The 20,479-nt window shown below is 41.2% G+C and overlaps 1 long non-coding RNA gene and 1 pseudogene across 1 annotated transcript; one reads left to right on the top strand and one right to left on the bottom strand.

The window, feature by feature from the left end:
* Nucleotides 1-2,901: 2,901 nt before the first annotated feature.
* Nucleotides 2,902-10,725, top strand: LOC125922490 (proteasome maturation protein-like; annotated as a pseudogene).
* Nucleotides 10,726-11,634: 909 nt separating this feature from the next.
* On the bottom strand, nt 11,635-15,663 carry LOC125923348 (uncharacterized). The gene is made up of 2 exons (XR_007457996.1): nt 13,047-15,663; nt 11,635-12,930 (listed from the first exon to the last, which is right to left on the bottom strand). It is a non-coding gene; the product is annotated as an uncharacterized LOC125923348 (long non-coding RNA).
* Nucleotides 15,664-20,479: the final 4,816 nt, after the last annotated feature.

Genomic DNA, 20,479 nt, shown 5'->3' with positions numbered 1-20,479 from the left:
CGGATTCCGTGTTTCCCTCTCTCTCTGCTCCTCCCCCACTTATGCTCTGTCTCTCTCTGTGTCTCAAAAATAAATACATGTTAAAAAAAATTAAAAAGAGAATACCCAAAGTTTTGAGGAGGAGATTAAGTTAAAGAAATATTGGTTTGTTGCAAATATGATGCCTCTGCTGGACACCCCCAACACCAGCTGGTCATTCTTGGGAAACACTGGTGTGTGTGTATATGACTGGATTTACTGAGTTTATAAGGAGGACACATTCACATCTGGACAGCTGGAAATCTCACTCCTGACTGCTTACATCTTGAGTGTTTTTTAGACAGTGGAGAGAGACGTAGACAGCTTGCTCATCATGGGAACACTCATCAGCTACATTTGGAGAGAAGTTTTACCGATGGAGGAAGTTTCACATCCTGGGGGTTCTGGTCCTGATGACATCCAGAAGAATACCCAGCTTGATGCAGAAGTGAAATGAGAACCTTCAGGAAGGCAGAGTAAATGGGTGTTGACGTGATCGGAGGTTCCGAGTTCTAAGGGAGCATCCCAGGATTTAGAAACATTTCTTTCATGTATGCCCCTGACAGAGGTATCTGGGGTCTGAAATCCTGCCGTTACAGCCACGCTTTATGGGTCTTCAATGCTGTTTGTGACATTTTAGAGTATTTTTCTGGGTGGAGGTTGTTTCTAATAGGTATTGCATCCGCATGGCTGGGAGACTATAGATGTAACCTCTTAATTGATACACATGAAAGTCTCCCTCCCTCCCCCGACTCCGCACCCCACCCCAGTTGTTGTTGGTTCATGCCACCGTTGTCCCTCATATTCTGTGTATCCTTCTACCTTCTCTTTTCACACAAACAAGCGATATAAATGTGCATTCTCACCTCCCTCCTATACTCAAAAGTAACATATTGTAGCACTTTGTTTTCTTTTATTTTTGTTTATCAGTGTGGTTTTTTAAATTAAAACATCTTTTTTCTTAAAAATGGGTGTCTGACCCACTTCTGTATTAGAAGTTTCCCTATTATCAAACAGCTAGATGATATTCCATTGTATGAATGTACCACGATTTTTAAAACAGTTTCCTATAATTGTCATTTAGGTTGTATAAAATATCTTGCTGTTACAAATAACTTGCAGGGCACCTGGGCGGTACAGTCGGTTAAGCAACCAACTCTTGATCTCAGCTCAGGTCATGATCTCACAGTTCGTGAGTTCAAGCCCCGCATCGGGCTCTGTGCTGTCAGTGTGGAGCCTGCTTGGGGTTCTCTCTCTCCCTCTCTTTCTGCCCCTCCCCTGTTCACATCCCATCTCTCTCAAAATAAATAAATAAACTTAAAAAAATTAAAAAATAATAACTGGGCAAGAATGAGTCCAGGAGAAGCTTGTCACAATGGTCATTCTGCATGTAGATCTGAAAAGCAAATTCTCAGAAGTAGATTTGTAATTCTGATGGATATTGTGTGTCTGTGGCGACTTTTTATTTTGGAATCACTTTAGATTTCTAGAGAAGTTACAAAGATAACAGAGTTCCCCTGTTCCTAACAATACTCCATATTTTTTACATACAGACATTGAAAATTTTTTATGTATCAACTCTATCCATCTTTGGCTTGTTGTACCAACTTTTGCAGGAAAAAAAAAACTATCTTGTTGACTTATTTTTCAGTTGCCTCTTTTACACTGAATTCTTTAATTCATCTGAATTTATTTTGGTATAAGATATGGAGAGTGATACCTCACTATTTAAGAATTTAATTTTTCCTTTTTTATGAGTATTTCCAAATATCCTAGCATCTTTCATTGGCTAATTCTTCCCTTAATCTTGGTATGCAATTCCGCTTTTATTATATGTGAAATGTTTATTCATACTTGAGTTTATTTGTGGACTTTCTATTCTGTTACACTGATCTGCTTTTTAGCATTGGTACTTTGGGGACAATTTGATACTTTAATTAACAATTTTTTTAATTGGTGTTTTTAGCTGATATTCTTGGGTTCCTAGGGAAGCCATTATGTTTGCTTTGTGTTTCTTAATAGTGGTAATTTTGTCTCCTTTTTAAAGAATATTTGTTGTGGTGCCTGGCTGGCTCAGTCAGTGGACCATGCAACTCTTGATCTTGGGGCTGTAAGTTTGAGGCCCATGTTGGGTGTAGAGATTACTTAAAAAAATAAAATATTTAAAAAGAAAGAAAGAGGGGCGCCTGGGTGGCTCAGTCGGTTGGGCATCCGACTTCAGCTCAGGTCATGATCTCGCGGTCCGTGAGTTCGAGCCCTGCGTCGGGCTCTGTGCTAACCGCTCAAGAGCCTGGAGCCTGTTATGGATTCTGTGTCTCCCTCTCTCTCTGACCTTCCCCCATTCATACTCTCTCTCTGTCTCAAAAATAAATAAACGTTAAAAAAAAAAAAAAAGAAAGAGTATTTATTGCTCTTACTTTCATCCTTTGTTTTATTCCATTGGCCAGAAATGAGAAGGTAGAAAAAACATGGAATCAAGTGTACAAACACCGGGGCTTCACCTCAGAAGGAAAGAAGGCCCCTTTCCTTGGGGGCAACAAGGAAGGACAAATAGGTTCAGATAAGTAGCAAATGAGAAAGCAGGGAGTTGAAGCCCTTCTATGATGGTTCATATCTCTGTGGAGTGGGAGGCAAGACTGTCTTCTTAGAGAGTGTGGACGGTGAGGTAAAGGAAGAGGATGATTGAACGTTCTGGGGAGGGTGGCAGGGGCATAAGTGTTCTCAGGTTAAGAGCCAGGTTTTAGTTAAAGATGACATGATAGAAGCAACGATGTGAGAAGAGACGGGACATAAGAGCATGTGTTCTAAACGGGCACTGTAGAAATCTTTAGGAGTGAGAGATGCCGTAGAAGTTTGGGGCATGGAAAAGAGGCTCCCACCACTATGGGCATGAGAGCATTGGAGAGGGTAAGTGGTCAGGGAAGTCTCCAACTGGGACCCCGCCAAGGATGACAGGGCTATGAGACATGGACATGTTAGTTGGTGCAAAGTTTCCAAAAGGAGAAAGGTCAGAGTCCCAAGGTGTACAGGCAATTGTGGAGCTGGAGAGGGGTTGCCGCAACAGGAATTGGTTATTCTTCTAAGGGGGTCCCCATCCAGGAGGCTCGCAAGCGATAAGTCCCTCTTTGTGTGTTAAAATTCAGCAACCCAAGGACTTCCAGGGCTGGCCAAAATGCAGTGTGCTCACTACAGTCTTTCTACTCTACTGATTACAACAAAAATTCTAGACAAAATAGAAAAAGCAAATACCTGAGGGCTCTGAAAAGGAAATCGTATCGGGCAGATTGGGGAGGGAAGTCCAGACTTAAGTGACAGTGACTTTACCGGGTTTTTGTTTGCTCTGTTTTGTTTTCTCCTTCGTCCCCTGGCTTTGACCTGAGGGTGGTCAGAGTTGCTTAAGCTGCACAGCAGGTACAGTTAGCAGAAGTTCTGAGAGAAATCCCCTTTTTCTGGCCATCAGACCAGGTAAAAGGGCCCCGTGGCCCAGAAAGGGTGGAAGAAACTCTCATTGCTTTCACTTTCTTCTTTCCCTCTCTTTCCTACCCTCATTGCAGAGACAGGACTGGTATGGACAAGAAAACTGGAGAAAGAAGCTTTTCTGATCCTAAGATTGGGACCAAAAAAAGTAGGAACAATCCCTACTATTATCTCCTCTCTTTTCTCTTGCCACGTTTCCCTTACGGTGGCCCCATGACATAGAACTGTGAGCCAGCACAGACGCATTGGGAAGGGGTATACTAAAACTCTTAGAGACACCTATATTTCTGAGCTACACATGTCTGGAACAGACCAAAAGAAATGAAAAAGCTTTTAGAACTGAACTATGACATAGACACTAAGTACCAGACTAAACTCTGAGGAGCATATGCATGGGGAAGAGTCACATAGCACAGCAAAGGCTTTGAATAGCAAACTAACGTTGGACCCATCACCTGAAGTAGTTGAAAGTGAACTTACGGTCTGAACATAATCAGGTTGGTTACCCGTTGAAACAAAATAAATGTTCTTCAGGGGATTTTAATAGGACTCAGAGTCTCACAATGTAATATTTAAAGTGTTCAGAATACAATCTGAAATTACCCAACATGCCAACAATCAGGAAAATATGGCAAATTCTTAAGAAAATATAATTAACGGATGCCAATCCTCAAATGATTGAAATGTTAGAATGATCAGACAAAAACTTGAAAGCAGTCTCATAACTATACTTCATGAGATACAGGTATACAGGTTTGAAAAGAACATAAGATAGACATTCTGTCAGAGGAAAAAACCCACTTTTTTAAAAGCCGGAAAGTTTTAGTGTAGGACTAAAAGAAAATAATATCTGAAACAAAGAATTCACTGGATGGGCTCAATAGCAGAATAAAGATGACAAAGGAAAAAGTGAGTAAACATGAAAATAAATCAATAGTAATTTTCTGATCTTGACAGAAAACATTTTAAAACAAACAAATTGAGCTTTAGGTACTTATGGGATATTAAAAGTTCTACATGTAAATCATTGGAATCTCAGAATGAGGGGAGATCAATGCAGAAACAGTATTTGAAGAAATAAGGGTGAAAATTTTCTAGATTTTGTGAAAGATATATATTTACACATTCAAAAACATCAGTGGGGGTGCCTGGGTGGCTCAGTCGGTTAAGCATCCGACTTTGGCTCAGGTCATGATCTCACAGTTTGTGAGTTCGAGCCCCGCATCGGGCTCTGTGCTGACAGCTCAGGGCCTGGAGCCTGCTTTGGATTCTGTGTCTCCCTCTCTCTGCCCCTCCCCAACTCATGATCTGTCTCTCTCTCTCTCTCTCTCTCTCTCTCAAAAATAAACATTAAAAAATTTCTTAAAAAAAAAAATCAGTGAATCCCAAGCAAGACGAAGACGAACTCGATGAAAACCAACAAATCATAATCAAATGGACAAAAACAAAATACCAAAAAAAAAAAAAAAATCTTGAAAACAGCCAGAGAAAATGGCATATTGTGTATATGAGACATGAGTCAATGACTGCAGATATCTCACTAGGAACCACGGAGGCCAGAAGACAAGGGAACAGAGAAATGTTCAAAGAGAAGAATTGTCAACCAGGCTTTATGTACATTGAATATATCCCTCAAAGCAAAATAGAGACATTTTCAAATGAAGGAAAACTAAGAATTTGTCACCAGAGGATCTGCTCCACAAGAAATGCTAAAGGAAGTTCTTCCAACTGAAGGGAAATGATAGTGGGGCGCTTGGGTGGCTCCGTCAGTTGAGCTTCCGACTTTGGCTCAGGTCATGATCTTGCGGTCCGTGAGTTCGAGCCCCGCGTCGGGCTCTGTGCTGACAGCTCGGACCCTGGAGCCTGTTTCGGGTTCTGTGTCTCCCTCTCTCTCTGCCCGTCCCCCACTCGCACTCTGTCTTCTCTGTCTCTCTCTTTCAAAACATAAATAAACATCGAAAAAAATGACTGTGAAGGGAAATGATATTAAAGGGAAACCTAGAACTTTGGAAATGAAAAAAAGATGAAGAGCCACAGAAATTCTAAAAATCTAGATAAACTATTTTTCTTGTCTTCAGTTCTTAAAAATATGTATGATCACTGACAGCAAAAACCATTTCATATTGTTTAGTGCAACTGGAATTGGTGGGGATAGAAATGATGCAGCTCTTTGAGAGAACCATCCAACAGTTTCTTCGAAAGCCAACCATATGTGTACCACAAACCCCAGCAATCCTGTTCCAAAATATTTACCCTAGGGAAATGAAAACTGTTGAGTATGTAAAAATAATGTGTTGAGTGGTTTTATTTCTAATCACCAAAAACTAAAAGCAATCCAAATGTCCTTCAATTGGCAAGTGGATACAGGAAGCACAGTACAGCCGTACGGTAGACAATAGTCTACAATTTATATGACATTCTGGAAAATGCAAAACTGGAGAGATGAAGAAGTGTGTCAAGGGTTAGGGGTGGAGGGAGAAGTCGAATGACAAAAGGGCAGCACAAGGGAATTTGGGGGAGCGATGGAACTCTTCTGTAGCTTGATCATGATGGTGATTACAGGACTCTATGCGTTTCTCAAAACTCGGAACGGAACACCAAGACATTTCATCATCCTTTATGTAAAGTTGTAAATACATTAAAAAAAATTTAGCAGTCTGTTAATGCCTTCTATTTCTAATGTCTCTCCCTTAAGTCAACATACATATTTCTAAAAGCTGAATGCAGATTGGACTCTTGTAAATTTAAATATTTAAAAATTCACTAAGGGAGCTCCCTTTCAATAAGAATCTTAGTGTGAAATCTTCTGCAAAGTAAACTTGGTAATCTGATACTCAGTATTATCTATGGGAACCAAAGTTCGAGTTTCATCATCTGATTAAAGGGAGGTAAGTGTGTAACACCAAGTCCATCAACAGATGAATGGATAAAGAAGATGTGGTATATACATCCAATGGAGTATTACTCAGCAATCAAAAAGAATGAAATCTTGCCATTTGCAACTACATGGATGGAACTGGAGGGTATTCTGCTAAGCAAAATTAGTCAGTCAAAGAAAGACAAATATCCTATGACTTCAGTCATATGAGGACTTTAAGATACAATACGGATGAACATAAGGGAAGGGAAGCAAAAATAATACAAAAGCAGGGAGGGGGACAAAACAGAAGAGCCTCATAAATATGGAGAACAAACTGAGGGTGGCTGGAGAGTTGTGGGAGGGGGGATGGGCTAAATGGGTAAGGGGCACTAAGGAATCTACTCCTGAAATCATTGTGGCACTATATACTAACTAACTTGGATGTAAATTAAAAAAATAAATAAGTTTTTAAGAAATATGTAACACCAAGATTTTTCAGGATCTTCTTTCTTTCTCTATAGTTCTGACCAAGAGTGGGTTGGGTGAGTTATTCTCATAGCCTTTCCCAATGTCACGACTGGAAGAAAGAGTCAGAGCGCACTCAGGCAGTTCATATTCCCCCAGGACCTGCCACTGGAGAAACCCATGCTGTCTAACTTACGAAAGAGGACACCAGAAGGAGGGGCCCGGGGGGCCCAGGGGGCCAGGACTCGTCCTTTGTCAAACGGTGCTTGCAGCCAAAGGTCACTGGGGCCTGAGCCCCATTGAGCCGGATCACGGCCACATCCCTGCTCTCACTGTGCCAGCTTCAGAACGCCCAGATATCAAGTGCAAACAGCAACACCATGAGAAGGAGGAAGTCCCCTTTGTCTCAGCTTGGTGGTTAGTGATGTATGTCAGAGATGACACCTGTTCAACAAACCAGGTAAACTTTGCGCGCCTTGTTCTGGCTGCCTTCGAGCCTCACAGTTAGCTCAGGTGCTCTGCCCTCCCATTGCACATCCTGGTCACATTTGCTCGGGTCTCACTTTCCCAAGCTGTGTTTCAGGTTCAGTGGTCTTTCAAAAAACTCGGACAACTCTGCCTTTGCCCCCACTTGGAAAGTGTTCCTCACTTGGCTCAACAACTTCCTGAAAAAACAATGGATGCAAATCTCATTGTTACCAATCATGGAGCACGAGAAATGCCTAGGGGAGTTCCCTACAGAGCAAGCCCAGTGTGGCTCCTTCTACAAATTGAAGTCTCCTTTTGTAAAGGAGCGAATCCACCCCTCTACACACACACACACACACACACACACACACACACACACCAATTTCTCTAGCTACTAAATCCTTACTGGCACCAAGTGGGGTTTTTATCTGGTGGGGAGTCTCATGGTCACTCTCCTGGCTTCTTAAACTTACCTATGATTTAATACAGTGATTCTGGGAGGCATAAGCCTGAACTGAACTGCTGGATATGAAAACCACTCCCGGGAGTTCCAAGCTCCTGGCAGAAGTATTTCTTCTTCTCTCTGCAGCACACAGCTGCTGCTGCTGGTCTCCTGGCCCCGTCCAGCAGCACCCACTTCCACAGAAGAAGGTAGTGGCATAACGAAGGAGGGCACACTAAGTAAAGCGTGCAGTTAGTAAATAAGAAGACACCGATTGTAATATAAATGCCCTCTCGTGGAACCAAAACACAACTAGAGTTTATTTTCTTTTTCTGGGGCTCTCACTCCAACTGGAAGGGGTAAGTGAACACAGCTAAAACGTTAAAATAAAGTCCAGTGTAAGTCCAATTTAATTCGTTAATCACCTTATCATTGACAAGCCAAAGAATATCCGCTACAAAGGAAGGTCCAACCCATTCCTCATCTTGTTCCGGGCTCACCCTATGCTACCTGATCTACCCATTGAAGGGGGGTAACAGGTCAGGAGGGCTCATTAACATCCGCAGACCCTGCTTCATCTGGCTGCCGAGCCAGGCTCATCCTTAAAGACCCCGTGACTGCACCAGCCGTAGGAGCAGACCGGCTTGAACACCTTTATAGGCTGGACTTCCTGTGTCCTCATCCTACATCGAATCGAACATTTTAAATTTACCCACGTCCCACACTATATAGGACTTCCACATGGTCACACAAGAGCTAGAAGCAGTTAACTCATTGATATAATGTTTTATAGACATTTAATGAAGCAGCCACTTTTGAGTTGGTGTTTTTCTGTTCACAGTTTGAAACGAACACATTTCTTTTTGGGTTCCAAACATTCCCACTGTGCCCTACAAAGCCGGTCCTCTGAATGCAGTGTGTTTAATGCAGACAATGGCCTTGCACAGAGGAACACAGAAATGGCAGCGCTGGGCCAAATATGTGGTATGTCCAGCTCAAGATGTCTTCACCAACCATGGGCCAAAATGTTTGAAATGAGGAAGACATCAGATTTCTAACACCTACTGGCCGTCAGTTAAATTTATATTATCTATTCTGTTTTTCACAACACTCTTTTGTGTTTAGAATTATCATCCTCCTGTAAAGAGAGGGAAAATAAAGCCCAAAAGTTCTTAGTGACTTGTCCAAGGTCCCAAGGCCACAGAGCAGACTTTTGAACCCAGGGCGCATGGCCCCCAAATCCAGTTTCTAACTGAGTCCCATCTCCTGCAGAAAGTCACAGCTTGTCCTTCCTGACATTTAAAGTTAGAGAAGTGTTGCCAATTTTAATGAGTACTTAATACTCTGTCCTTCGGAGGTCTGCTTACATTGTTTAAAAGCTAAGTCATTCATCTTTTTCCTGTCTTTATCTTTTTGTCCAAAATGACTTTGTTACGCTCTAAAAGGTACTCCTAATACAAGTGTTGTTTGTTTTTGTTTTGTTTTGTTTTGTTTTGTTTTGTTTTGTTTTGTTTTAAGGGGCTGGATTCCAATCACCTTCTCTTCTGTCTCTCAGCCTTACCTCTTATGAGGAATTTCTCCACTGGATGCTTACATCACACACCATCTGTTGAACTCATTTGTCACTTGGACCCCAGGGGTCTTATGTTTCTTGCTGTCTCCCTTAGCAGGGGGTCTAGTGGTAAGTTAGCCCTGGTTTCCAATTCCCTCTGCAAAGCTAACCAGTTATGTCACCTTGGGAAAGTCACCCAACTTCCAAGTCTATTTATAACACGGAAACAATAGTTACCCTGCTTAGCTAAAGATGAGAAAGCAAGCCGATGCATATGTAAGTGCTTTGCAATCTAGAAAGTACTATGCACGCATGCAGGGTGGGTGATTAGCCAAAAGTATTGCTGACTGACACTGATAGGAAAAGCAGGTTCCTGGGGTCGTTTGCCAAACTGAGAAAGTTCATAGACTGTAACAATTTGACTACTACTGTGCTGGGCTTCCCAAGATCACAGCAGGTGAGTCAGCTATGATGCAACAGCCAGGTCAGTAATTGGGTCCCAGGAGAGCAAGGAAAAAATGTCAGGCGGTTGCACCCTTGTGAGACCCTTGTGAGCCTCCTGGCCCTCTCAAGAAATGAGATTGGAACTCAACCCCTGAATGGTACTGTCTGATTGCCAAGCACCTAGAATGTTCTGAGAGGTATTGCCAACACTCAGGCACCTTGCCCTCAGCGCTTACCTTAAGAAGGCATCACAGGTGCAAACACAGATGCCAATACACTAAGAGGGCATTTTGCCGAATCCTTTCTGAAAGCCCCACATTGTCTGAATGAAGAAAGGACTAACGCACGATGAAAATTGGAGGAAATTGAGACAGGGGACCTGACAGGGAAGGAGGCTCCTCGGCCAGAAGGAAGGGACAGGAAGGGAAAAATCAGATTCTCCAACTAGTAAATCTGGGCTTAACAATTCACCAGGAAAAAGTGAGCAGTGGGGCCGGGCTGAGAGGCTGTTCACAGAGCAAGTTGAAGATAAATGCCAGAGGATTTGGATCTCTGCTAAAGGACAGTATTCCAGTCACTGAACTCTCAGCAAGTGGACCTTTGGAAAGTCATGATCATCTTCGAAAAGGTCTTCCTTGTGTGAAAAGTGAACTTTTGCCTCGTCATCCTCTTGAGTGATCAGGGAAAAGAAATTTCCAGCTCAACCAAGATAAAATGAATTTTTCCACCCTGAGGATCATCCAGGGTCTGTTTGCTCTGCTCGAATTACAAACAGAATTCCAGGCAATGCAGCAGGTTCAGCGTCTTCCTTTCCTCCAAGCTCACACCTTTCACTGGATATTTTGAGGGGTAATGATGAGACTATCGGATTTGAAGATATTCTTCATGACCCGTCACAAGGTGAACTAATGGGAGAGCCACACTTGATGGTGGAATCTAAACTGGGTTTACTGTAACCTGTTGGGCTGTGCATGAAAATAGAGGGACGGCACCTTGTTTATAGTCATCTTGTTACGATGATTTGATGCACACAACATTAAAAGTACTGACACACGAGAAAAAAAAAAATTCACCAGGAAAATGTTTGCAATGGAAAAAGAAGTCCCTCCGCAGCCTGACTCCAAATAAAAGCATTGTCACCACCTGTAATAGAATCGCGAGCAAAGAAAGCCACCTGGGCTCAAGACCCAACACAGCCACACCCCAGTCTGCCCCCCAGTCTAAAACCCATCTCTTTGGGGCGCCTGGGTGGCTCAGTCGGTTGAGCATCTGACTTCGGCTCGGGTCATGATCTCACAGCTCTGTGGGTTCAAGCCCCACGTCGGACTCTGTGCTGACGGTTTGGAGCCTGGAGCTGCTTCGGATTCTGTGTCTCCCTCTCTCTCTGCCCCTAGCGCACTTGCGTTCTGTCTCTGTCTCTCTCAAAAATAAATAAACATTAAAAAAACCTGAAAAATATATAAATAAAATAAATAAAACCCATCTCCTTGCCCTAGTCTACCTTCTACTCCAGCCAAGCAGCCCTCTTTTGGCTCTTTTCCAAACCTGCAGCTCCAGCTCACCATGGTCCCAGGTCTCCTAGAATGGCCTTCCCTTGACCCGCCCCCCTCAAAGCCAGTGTGCCCCCCAGTGGACAGTGGAAGAAAGAAAAGCAGCCAAGGACGCATTATAAACCTCACACCCACGGGGACCCTCTGAGGAACCATGGAGTGCGTGCCGAGCGTTGTCCTGATAAAGAGGAGAGGCTGGGGCCTGTGGCCAAGGAGTCCTGTCTCCTTGGAGGCTTCAACTCCCCCACCTTGGTCCTCCAGGCCATACCTGTCACAGCCGAGTGAGCGTCTTCAGCTTCAGAGAAAGCCCCGAGGTAGCTAAGGGTTGCCTCTTTTTTGGTACCATGCATCCCAGGTCATAAGATCTGCCACAATGAGCATGAGTGTGCTTTCCCTATGCAACTAGACTGCAAGCTCCTTGAGCGCAAAGGTCCTAAAAGGGGAATAAAAATGATGTAAATGGTTCTGACTGTAAATTAACATGATCTTGACTAAAAAACTTTGAGATCATTTCCTCTTTGTTGTTTTAACTTGATGGCATTTTACCAGTTTTTTACGCCTATGCTCTCATTGAAAAAATAAAACCCTTGGACCATGTATGGCAAAAACATCAGGGCAAAAACATCATGCATGTGCCTATTACTGCCTTTGGGCTGTAATAAGACAGAAAGAGAAGTGGGGAAATCTTACTTTGGTCTATCAGATTCTTGCTAACTCTCACTTTGCCCCTCCTTCAATACGCAGGGTCAGAGCAGAGGGCCAAGTGACCTTGGGCAAGTCATTTCACCTCTCTGAGCCTCAACTTCCCCATCTGTAAAGCAGAGATACTAACTGCGCTGACATCACAGGGATATTGTCAGTATTAAACGTGCTGGTGTTTGAAAAGACGCTTGGTAAACTGGAAAAGGCTATTCAAATATCGGACATGATTGGAGCAGGCCTTACTAAGGGACCCTGGTGTGATCAGCCAGGTGGGTGGCTTCCTGCTCTGAAAGACCCAGTCAGGCTCTATACCACCTAAGTAAGGCCAGGTGTCCCATATTGCCTGGTATTGTTATGTACATAGGCACCAGGGGTCTTTCTCGGTGTCCTCTCCATGTCCCGCTGCGTACTTTGCATTTTGATAGTCCATTAAAAATGGTTCTCAACATCCCCCTGGAGAAGGCACAGCCCTCAGCAGGGCCCCAGTGGTCGTGCTGACTCCCCAAGTCGCAACACACATCCCCACCTTGACTTTCTCCATCCGACCTATGCTCATAGTTTAGAGTCAGCTTCACTCCAACTCTTCCATGAAACACTTTTCGGGCTTCTTCGCCCAAGCATTCCATAAGTTTTGTTGTTGTTTTTGGTTGGTTGGTTGGTTTTGAGCACCTACTAGGCGTTAGTACTGTGAGAGGTAAAGGGGGAGCAATGGTGAACCTATCAGGCTTGATCCCTCCCCTCGTGGATCCAGAGACCTTACTCATAATAATGGTCTGGAACGTAGACAGTTGGTCTTGTGAGTTTTTCCTTTACGGTTATTTCTTGCATGTACTTTGTATAGACCCAGCTTGAAAGGTAGATTTGAGTAGGCCTTTTTCGTACCCTCCTTCTCATAAGCAAAACGGTATGTGTGTGGCACATATGTCAAAATACTTCGTGCCTCCTCTCTTGGCTGAAAGGCAAAGAAAGACATGGGGAAAGTTCCCAATCTACGATAGGTACTCAACCCAATGATCAATTGCAAAACTTTTAAATGCACGAGCACACCTTGATTCAGATACAACTTACCAGATAAAAAAAGGTTTGCTTCGAGGCCCCTAGACAAACATAAGTTAATGCAATTTCCTTTAGAGATGCTGCCATTTGAAAAATGTTCTGGTACAATAAGCTTCCAGAAGCTGAGCCAGAGGCGGGTTTCCAGTGTGAGGGGTGAGAGGAGATGTGGGATTCCTGCATTAATGAAAATCAGATGCCACCTTGTGGCCAGAAATAAAAATTCAAGAATTCCGTTGGGCAAAAGAACGGATTGCTCTGGGAATCAAATACAGAATTGCATTCTCCAAGAAATCTGCTCTGTCCCAGTAGGGCTAGTGTGTTCCCACATTAACCCTCAAAGCACTTCTTTGCTCTAATCTATGATGTCTTACAGCCACAGTGCTTAACCATACACATCTGACAACTGCAAGCCTCCTAAAGCCCTCCTGCTGGGCTGTTATTTATTTTCTATTATTATCATTATTTTTTTAATGGAGCTGGCTGTCACCTCACCCAAACTCCAGTGTTGATTAACCCCTGAAAAACTCTCAGGGAAATTCTGGGATCTGAGGAGTAAAGATGACACAGAAGATATTTTCAAGGATATTAGGTGAAAGACAATTTTGTGAGCAAATAAAATTTTAGTAACAAGGGAACGAACGCTTTGCTAAAAGTTGTCTACATAGGAAGCAATTTTTAAATGTTTTATAATTTATAATATTTATTTTTTGTGATGCTTTATAAATTAAATATGTACATTTTGTGACATTATTTTAAATTATTTTTCTTTTGTAAAATTGATCGTTTGTGATGGTCTTTAGCCACCTATAAGTGACTGATTGTGACAGCATTGCAAAGTTCAGAATTTCTCTAAACTAAGAATTATTCTATAGAAAAAATCAATATAAGATAATCATGCCTTGTTGCAAATATCATTTGGATGACTTTTTTAAGTTTAGAAATGTGTCAATTACAGGGGCACCTGAGTGGCTCAGTCAGTTAAGCGTCCGACTTCGCCTCAGGTCATAAGCTCCTAGTTCGTGAGTTTGAGCCTCATGTTGGGCTCAGTGCTAACAGCTCAGAGCCTGGAGCCTGCTTCGGATTCTGTGTCTCCCTCTCCCTCTGCCCCTTTCCCACTCACACTGTGTCTCTGTTTCCCTGTCTGTCTGTCTCTCTCTCTCAAAAATAAAGAAACATTTAAAAAATTGAAAAAGAAATGCACCAATTACACTGTCAGAGACTGTCAGAGTAGATCAAAAACAAGACTCAATTGTGTGTTGTCTACAAGCAACCCACTTTACATATACACATAGAGATTAAAAGTAAACAGATGGAGAAAGATATACTGTGCAAAATTAATCAAAAGAATAAAGAAATAGCTATATTAATTTCAGGCAGACAGGACTTCCGAGCAAGGAAAGTTATCAGTCATAAAGAGGGGCATTACAAAATGATTAAAGGATCAGTCTTCCAAGAAGAGAAAACAATCCTTAATGTATATGTACCTAACAACAGAGCATCAAAGTACATAAGGCAAAAACTGAAAACGACAGGAGAGATAGATAAATCCCCTACTACAGTTCGCGGCTTCAGTACCCCTCTACCAGAAATAGATCTAGCAAGCAGAAAATCAGTAAGGACATAGTTGAACTCAACAACACCATCAACTGGATATAATGTACATCTATAGACTAGTTCAGCCAACAACAACAGAATGCACATTCTTCTCAAGCTCACATAGAACATTTACCTAAAGTAGAACACATCCTGGGCCATAAAGCACATTTTCACAGAACTGTAAGAACAGAAATCACACAATGTCTGCTCTCAGACCATAGTGGAATTACCTTAGAAATCAATGACAGAAAGATAGCTGGAAAATACTTGGAGGTTAGACAACACATTTCTAAATAACACATGGGCCAAAGAAGAAATGCAAGAGAAATTTTAAAATATTTTGAACTAAATGAAGATTAATTAAAACAATTTATAAAAATTTGTGAGATGGAGTTACAAGAGATCTTATTATACAACATCTGATAAAAGTTTCCATTCAGATAGAGCTGAAAGAAAGTTAGAAGAAATTTCTCTTCCTCGTGGCTCTGGGAGGCCCTGCCTGCCAGATCTTAGCTATAGCAGGAGTTGGCACCCTTCACAAGGTGGCTGATTCTCACAAAGGGCATCATGAGCAGGATGATGCTGGGGCTTTTCCAAGGGGCTCTGCAGACCAGAGAGAGGGAGCAGAACAGATAGAAACAGGACACACCACACCATGGACCTCTCTGATGCAGGACAGAAACTCCACAAAGGCAATGTGCTTCCCAAAGACTTCTACAATGACCACCACACCCCAGTCAGGCACTACTCACTACCTATGATGCAAAAGTTCTCATCACAACCACTGAGCCTCTGATAACACTAAATCATTACTGAGTGCTTAAGAAGTATTCTAAACTTGAAACTCCTAATTTCCCATTGCATCACATTTTCCTCCCTTTTCCCCAGCTTTATTGAGGTATGTTCAGCAAATAAAAATTGTATATATTTAAGGTGAAAAAAAGTAATGGGATGCAGCAAAAGCAGTGTCTAGGGGGAAATTTATAGCACTGGATGCATCTATTAGAAATAAAGAAACTTCTAAAACCAATCATCTAAGTTTCTACCTTAGGAAACTAAAAAAATAAGAGCAAATTAAATCCAAAGTAAACAGAAAAAAAGAAATAATAAAAAGTAAAGTATAATTCAATGAAATAAACAAATCAATAAATAAGAATAGATGAAACTAAAAGCTAGTTCTTTGGAAATTAAGTCTCTAACCAGGTCAACTAAGAAAAAGAGAGAGGGCATAGATTACTAATATCGTAAAAGAAAGAGGAACATCACTACAGATCCCATGGACATTAAAAGAATAATAAAGCATTACTATGAAAAACTGCATCTCCATAAATTTGATAACCTAGATAAAACGGGCCATTTCCTTGAAAGACACAATCTACCAAAACCCACACAAGAAGAAATAGACTATTTGAATAGACCAAATCTACCAAAGAAATTAAATCAATAATTAATAACTTTCCAAAACAAAAAATACCAGATCCAGGTGGGATTGCTAGTGAATTTAACCAAACATTTAAGGAATAAATTAAACCAGTTCTCTACCATCTCTCCTAGAAGATAGAAGCAGAGGGAATTTGGGGCGCCTGGGTGGCTCAGTTGGTTAAGCATCCGACTTCGGCTCAGGTCATGATCTCACTGTCCGTGAGTTCGAGCCCCGCGTCGGGCTCTGTGCTGACAGCTCAGAGCCTGGAGCCTGTTTCAGATTCTGTGTTTCCCTCTCTCTCTGACCCTCCCCCGTTCATGCTCTGTCTCTCCCTGTCTCAAAAATAAATAAAAAACGTTAAAAAAAAATTAAAAAAAAAAAAGAAGCAGAGGGAATTCTTCCTAATTCATTCTATGATGCCAATAGTACCCTAATACTAAAACCAGACAAAGATATCACAAGAAAGGAAACTACAGATTAATGTCTCTCATGAACATAGATGCAAAAATCCTCAACAAAAGTTTAGAAAATAAAATCCAATAATGTATAAAAATAATTATAAACCATGACCAAGCTGGTTCAACATGTGAAAATCAATTAATGTAATATATCATATTACCAGGCTAAAAAAGAAAAATCCCACTGATCATATCAATAGATGCAGAAAAAGCATTTGACAAAATCCAACATTCATTTGTAATAAAAACTCTCAGTCAACAAGGAATAGAGGGGAACTTCCTCCACTTAATGAAGAATATCTACAAAAAACCTCCAGCTAATCTCATAATTAATGGTGAGAAACCTGAAGCTTTCCCAATAAGATCAGGATCAAGGCAAAGATGTCTCCTACCACCACTCCTTTATAATATTGTGCTGGAAGTCCTAGCTAATGCAATAAGAGAAGAAAAAGAAATAAAAGCTACACTGATTGGGAAGGAAGGAATAAAAGTGTCTATGTTCACAGATGATGTTACTGCTTGTGCAAGAAATCTGAAAGAATTGATTTTTTAAAACTCCTGGAACTAATAAGTGAGAGAAAGGTTGCAGGGATACATGGTTAATATACAAAAGTCCATCACCTCCCTATATACCAGCAATGAAAAAAAAGGAATCTGAAATTCAAAACACAATATCATTTACATTAGCAACCCCCAAAATGAAATACTTAGGCCTAAATCTAACAAAATATGTACAAGACCTATCTGAGTTAAACTACAAAACTCTGATGAAAGAAATCAGAGAATTGAATAAGTGGAAGGATATTCTATATTCATGGATAGGAGGATTCAATACTGTTAAGATGTCAGCTTTTCCCAATGTGATCTATAGATTCAATGCAATTTCAATCAAAATCCCAAGAAGTTATTTTGTGATATCAACATACTAATTCTGAAGTTCATAGAGACAGGCAAAACCCCAGAATAGCCAATTCAGTATTCAAGAAGAAAGAACAAAGCCAAATGATTGACATGACAAGATTTACTATAAAGCTACAGTAATCAAGACAATGTAGTATTGATGAAAGAATACGCAAGTAGATCAATGAAATGGAATAGGGAGCCCAGAAACAAAACCATTTAAATATAGTCAACTGATCTTTGGCAAAAGCACAAAGGCAGTACAATGGAAAAAAAAAAAGACAGTCTGTTCAAAATGGTACTAGAACAACTGGACATCCATATGCCCCAAAAGTTATCTAGACACAGACTATACACCCCACCCTTCACAAAAATTAACTCAAAATGGATCATAGGCCTAAATATAAAATGCAAAACTTGGAAAACTCCTCCAAGGTTACATAGGAGAAAACCTAGATGACACTGGGTTTGATGATGACTTTTCAGATGTGACACCAAAGGCACAATCCATGAAATAGTCAATAAACTGGACTTTATTAAAATTAAAAATTTCTGCTCTGAGAAGGATGCTTTGAAGAGAATGAAAAGACTAGTCATTGACTGGGAGAAAATATTTCAAAAGACATATCTGACAAATGACTGTTATTCAAAATATACAAAGAGCCCACACAATTCAACAATGAGAAAATAAACAGCCCAGTTAAGAAATAGCCCTCAGACCTTAACAGCTCACCAAAAAAAAAAAGATATACAGATAGCAAACAAGTGTATGAAGAGACGCTCCAGATCATGCCATCAGAGAAGTGCAAATTAAGAAGAGGTACAAATACACACCCATTAAAATGGCCAAGATCCAGAACACTGACAAGGATGTAAAGCAGCAGCAACTCTCCTTCAGTGGTGGGAATGCAAAATGGTACAGCTGCTTTGGAGGACAGCTGGGCGGTTCCTCACAAAACGAAACATACTCTTACCAAACAATCCAGCAGTCACGTTCTTTTCAAACCAAAAGAGTGAAAAACTATTTCTTTTATTTTTTCAGTTTATTTATTTATTTTGAGAGAGAAAGCGCGAGTGGGGGAGGGGCAGAGAGAGAAACTAGGGGGGGGAGAGAGAATCCCAAGCAGGCTCCATGGTGCCAGCACAGTGAGATCATGACCTGAGCTGAAACCAAGAATCAGACGCTTAACCGACTGAGCCAATCAGGTGCCTGTGAAGTTATTTCTACACAGAAAACTGCACACGATGTTTATAGCGGCTTTATTTGAATCAGCCAAGATGTCTTTCAGTTGGTGAATGGATACATAAACTGGGGCACTCCAGACAATGGAGTATTATTCAGCATTAAAAAGAATGAGACATCAAAGCCATGCAAATAAATGGAGGAAACTTACATGTATATGAACTAAGTGAAAGAAGCCTCTCTGAAAAGACTACACACTTGACTCCAAGTATAGGACATTGTAAAAAACGGCAAACTATGGGAACAGTAAATAGATCAGTAGTTGCCAGGGGTTAGGGGAAGGGAGGGATAAACAGGCAGAGCACACCAGATTTTAGACCAACAAAACTACCCCACATGATACTATAACAATGGACACACGTCATTATGTCTGTCCAAACCCATGCGCAACACCAAACACGAACCCTGATGTAAATAAACTGAAGTCTTTGGGAGATATTGATGTGTCAGTGTAGGTTCATCAGTTGTAACAAATGCACCACTCTGGTGGGATGTTAATAATGAGGGAGGCTGTGCATGGGCAGGGGCAGGTGGTAGATGAAACTCTGTCCCTTCCTCACAATTTTACTGTGAACCTAAAACTATTCTAAAAAATTAAGTATATAGATACATAAAATTGTAAGTTTAAACGTATAGCCTCTGCAATAAAAAAGAAGCCACAGAAAACCCACATGGTGCCTTCCTAGTCATACACTAGGTGAAAACAAGGGTATGACTACTATCACATTCCCCAAGCTGCAGGCACTTGATACATTATGACCTATTTTGTTTCAAGCATTGTGCTGAGCCTAGAGTTCAACACACAGCAACAGTCCTCAGAATTTAGGTAGACATAACGCAATTAAATTATTTAATTCCAGTTGTCCAGAGATGTAGCCATTGAAAGCATATGAAAGAGAAGGATGCGAAGTACACTGACATCCATCCTTTTCCGACACCAAGTTCCTGGATTTCTGTATTTTATTTGTACAGGAAATGAGAAGCAAATGGTGGTAAAGAAAAATGATAATGAATGATTCTTTATGGCAGGTGGGCTAAAAGGTCGGTGAAGATCCTCTTTCCAATCTCATATAAAAAGCATGTAATCATACTTTAATTACAGACTTAGAGACTGCTTAGAGCCTATATTATATGAATATAAGCTGTTGCAGCTTAAGGAACTATTACAGGACATCTGGCCCAACCCTTTCATTTTACAGATGAGGAAACTGTAGACCGGAGAGATTAAATGATTTGCCCAAAGCCCCTCAAGATTGCCCAACCAGTCAGCGACCTGCAGGACTGGTGTCCAGGCCTTTACACATGCTGACCCATCTACTGTGTGCACAATGGTTAAAATGCACCAGACCAAATAAATTACCTCATTATAGCAACAAATAAAATTAACCGCGTATTAGCATTCACTAGAAGATAATTGTATGCTTTTCACATATGTTTTTTTTAACTTGCTGATCTTAAAAACAAAAGAGTTCTAGAGGCCAAGGTGGAAACTCAAGACAGCTTCATAAACACAAAGGTTTTGATCTAAGTCATACCAGCAAAAAGTAATCTCTTCAAAATAGGAAGCTGGATCAGATGAAGCATGACAGTAAGACTCTAAGAACATTTGCATATGAGTGCTCTTGGCAACCCTCCCTCATTGGAACACCACCATGAGGCTTAGAACCTCAGGTTCCATTCTGTGTGAAGGAAGTTTTTCTCCCATGCGAATAATGGGCTCAGGGTCTGGTATAGTCTTTCCATCTAGAACATTCTTTTTTCCTGGCTGCTCCTCTCAGTATGATTGCTGTTTCAATACCATGAACCATGAACCCCTTAATGTATA

Source organism: Panthera uncia, chromosome B1 (assembly GCF_023721935.1).
Source record: "Panthera uncia isolate 11264 chromosome B1, Puncia_PCG_1.0, whole genome shotgun sequence".
NCBI classification, from domain to species: Eukaryota; Metazoa; Chordata; class Mammalia; order Carnivora; family Felidae; genus Panthera; species Panthera uncia.
Note: the sequence above shows the minus strand (reverse complement) of the source record. Positions and strands in the feature narration are given on the sequence as shown.